Source organism: Arachis stenosperma, chromosome 2, assembly GCF_014773155.1.
Source record: "Arachis stenosperma cultivar V10309 chromosome 2, arast.V10309.gnm1.PFL2, whole genome shotgun sequence".
NCBI lineage: Eukaryota > Viridiplantae > Streptophyta > Magnoliopsida > Fabales > Fabaceae > Arachis > Arachis stenosperma.
The window spans coordinates 49592799-49596754 of record NC_080378.1 but is presented as its reverse complement, the minus strand read 5'-3'; the positions used below and the strand labels follow the sequence as shown (position 1 = coordinate 49596754).

The window sequence follows — 3956 nt, the reverse complement described above, 5'->3', positions numbered from 1 at the left end:
TTGTGACTTCTCATGATCATCAACCTATAAAATAAAATAACAAAAGAAAATAGATAAAATATAACATTGGGTTGCCTCCCAACAAGTGCTTCTTTAATGTCAGTAGCTTGACAGAGGGCTCTTATGGAGCCTCACAGATACTCAGAGCAATGTTGGAACCTCCCAACACCAAACTTAGAGTTTGAATGTGGGGGTTCAACACCAAACTTAGAGTTTGGTTGTGGCCTCCCAGCACCAAACTTAGAGTTTGACTGTGGGGGCTCTGTTTGACTCTGATTTGAGAGAAGCTCTTCATGCTTCCTCTCCATGGTGACAAAGGGATATCCTTGAGCCTTAAACACAAAAGATTCTTCATTCACTTGAATGATCAGTTCACCTCCATCAACATCAATCACAGCCTTTGCTGTGGCTAGGAAGGGTCTGCCAAGGATGATAGATTCATCCATGCACTTCCCAGTCTCTAGGACTATGAAATCAGCAGGGATGTAATGGTCTTCAATCTTCACCAAAACATCCTCTACAAGTCCATAAGCTTGTTTTCTTGAATTGTCTGCCATCTCTACTAAGATTCTTGCAGCTTGCACCTCAAAGATCCCTAGCTTCTCCATTACAGAGAGAGGCATGAGGTTTACACTTGACCCTAAGTCACACAGAGCCTTCTTGAAGGTCATGGTGCCTATGGTACAAGGTATTGAAAACTTCCCAGGATCTTGTCTCTTTTGAGGTAATTTCTGCCTAGACCAGTCATCCAGTTCTTTGGTGAGCAAAGGGGGTTCATCCTCCCAAGTCTCATTTCCAAATAACTTGTCATTTAGCTTCATGATTGCTCCAAGGTATTTAGCAACTTGCTCTTCAGTGACATACTCATCCTCTTCAGAGGAAGAATACTCATCAGAGCTCATGAAAGGCAGAAGTAAGTCCAATGGAATCTCTATGGTCTCATTTTGAGCCTCAGATTCCCATGGTTCCTCATTGGGAAACTCATTGGAGGCCAGTGGACGTCCATTGAGGTCTCCCTCAGTGGCGTTCACTGCCTCTCCTTCCTCTCCAAATTCGGCCATGTTGATGGCCTGGCACTCTCCTTTTGGATTTTCTTCTGTATTGCTTGGAAGAGTACTAGGAGGGAGTTCAGTAATTTTCTTGCTCAGCTGACCCACTTGTGCCTCTAAGTTCCTAATGGAGGACCTTGTTTCAGTCATGAAACTTTGAGTGGTTTTGATTAGATCAGAGACCATGGTTGCTAAGTCAGAGGGGTTCTGCTTAGAATTCTCTGTCTGTTGCTGAGAAGATGATGGAAAAGGCTTGCCATTGCTAAACCTGTTTCTTCCACCATTATTGTTGTTGAAACCTTGTTGAGGTCTCTCTTGATTCTTCCATGAGAAATTTGGGTGATTTCTCCATGAAGAATTATAGGTGTTTCCATAGGGTTCTCCTAGGTAATTCACCTCTTCCATTGAAGGGTTCTCAGGATCATAAGCTTCTTCTTCAGATGAAGCATCCTTAGTACTGTTTGGTGCATTTTGCATTCCAGACAGACTTTGAGAAATCAAATTGACTTGTTGAGTCAATATCTTGTTCTGAGCCAGAATGGCATTCAGAGTATCAATCTCAAGAACTCCTTTCTTCTGACTTGTCCCATTGTTCACAGGATTCCTTTCAGAAGTGTACATGAATTGGTTATTTGCAACCATTTCAATTAGCTCTTGAGCTTCTGTAGGCGTCTTCTTCAGATGAAGAGATCCTCCAGCAGAGCTATCCAAAGACATCTTGGATAGTTCAGAGAGACCATCATAGAAAATACCTATGATGCTCCATTCAGAAAGCATGTCTGAAGGACACTTTCTGATCAATTGTTTGTATCTTTCCCAAGCTTCATAGAGGGATTCTCCATCCTTCTGTCTGAAGGTTTGGACTTCCACTCTAAGCTTACTCAATTTTTGAGGTGGAAAAAACTTTGCCAAGAAGGCATTGACTAGCTTTTCCCATGAGTCCAGGCTCTCTTTAGGTTGTGAGTCCAACCATGTCCTAGCTCTGTCTCTTACAGCAAAAGGGAATAGCATAAGTCTGTAGACCTCAGGGTCAACCCCATTAGTCTTGACAGTGTCACAGATTTGCAAGAATTCAGCTAAGAATTGATGAGGATCTTCCAATGGAAGTCCATGGAACTTGCAATTCTGTTGCATTAGAGAAACTAATTGAGGCTTAAGCTCAAAGTTGTTTGCTCCAATGGCAGGGATAGAGATGCTTCTCCCATAGAAGTCGGGAGTAGGTGCAGTAAAGTCACCAAGCACCTTCCTTACATTGTTGGCATTGTTGTTATTTTCGGCTGCCATGGGTTCTTCTTCTTTGAAGATTTATGTTAGGTCCTCTACAGAGAGTTGTGCCTTAGCTTCTCTTAGCTTTCGCTTCAAGGTCCTTTCAGGTTCAGGGTCAGCTTCAACAAGAATGCCTTTGTCTTTGTTCCTGCTCATATGAAAGAGAAGAAAACAAGAAAATATAGAATCCTCTATGTCACAGTATAGAGATTCCTTGAGGTGTCAGAGGAAAAGAAAAGTAGAAGACAGAAGTAGAAAATTCGAACTTATCAAAGAAGATGGAGTTCGAATTTTGCATTAAGGAATAGAGTTAGTTCATAAATAGAAGGATGTGAGAAGAAGGGAAGTAATTTTCGAAAATTGAGTGAAAGATTTTGAAAACATTTTGAAAAACACTACTTGATTTTCGAAAATAAGAGTGGGAAAGAAATCAAGTGATTTTTGAAAAAGATTTTGAAATTAGAAATCAAAAAGATTTGATTGAAAACTATTTTGAAAAAGATGTGGTTAAGAGGATATGATTGGTTTTAATAAGATGTGATTGAGAAGATATGATTTGAAAAACATTTTAAAAAGATTTGATTTTGAAAATCAATGTCTTGGCTATCAAGAAAAGATATGATTCAAATATTAAACCTTTCTCAACAGAAAAGGCAACATACTTGAAATGTTGAATCAAATCATTAATTGATAGCAAGTATGTTTGAAAAAGGAAAGAAATTGATTTTGAAAACATTTGATTGAAAAGATATGATTTGAAAAAGATTTGATTTTGAAAAACTTTGAAAACTTGAAAAAAAAATTGATTTGAAAACAAAATCTTCCCTCTTGTGCCATCCTGGCGTTAAACACCCAGAATGGTGCACATTCTGGCGTTTAACGCCCAAAACTCTACCCTTTTGGGCGTTAAACGCCCAGCCAGGCACCCTGGCTGGCGTTTAAACGCCAGTCTGTCTTCTTCACTGGGCATTTTGAATGCCCAGCTTTTTGTGTGATTCCTCTGCAGTATGTTCTGAATCTTCAATTCCCTGTATTATTGACTTGAAAAGACACAAATTAAAAATATTTTTGGATTTTTAAATAATGAGGAATAATCAAAATGCAACTAAAATCAAATAACAATGCATGCAAGACACCAAACTTAGCAGTTTGTATACTATTGACACTAACAAAATGAGAATGCACATGAGAAATAACAAAACACTCAAGTCAATAGAATTCAAAGATCAAAACAAGGAAATCATCAAGAACAACTTGAAGATTAATGAAGACACATGCATAAATTTGAAAAATGCAAGAAGAACAGAAACATGCAATTGACACCAAACTTAAAATGAGACACTTAGACTTAAACAAGAAATATTTTTGGATTTTATGATTTTGTAATTTTTTTTTGGATTTTTCGAAAATTAAGTGAAAAAGAAAATAAAGGTATCAAAATTCTTAATGAGAATTCCAGGAATCATGCAATGTTAGTCTAAAGCTTTAGTCTAAAGGAATTAGACATGGCTAGCCAAGCTTCAGCAAGACATTGCATTCAAGAGCTAAATTGATGAGGATCAATCAGCTTTGGTGATGATAAGAACATCACCTTGAAACACTAGAATTCATTCTTAAGAACTCTGAAAAAAAAATACCTAA

The 3956-nt window shown here is 38.1% G+C and overlaps 1 non-coding gene across 1 annotated transcript; it reads left to right on the top strand.

Annotated features, from left to right (window-relative positions):
• The first annotated feature begins 1820 nt into the window (after window positions 1-1820).
• LOC130964643 (small nucleolar RNA R71) lies at window positions 1821-1928 on the top strand. Its single transcript, XR_009080729.1, has one exon. It is a non-coding gene; the product is annotated as a small nucleolar RNA R71 (small nucleolar RNA).
• The last annotated feature ends 2028 nt before the right edge of the window (window positions 1929-3956 follow it).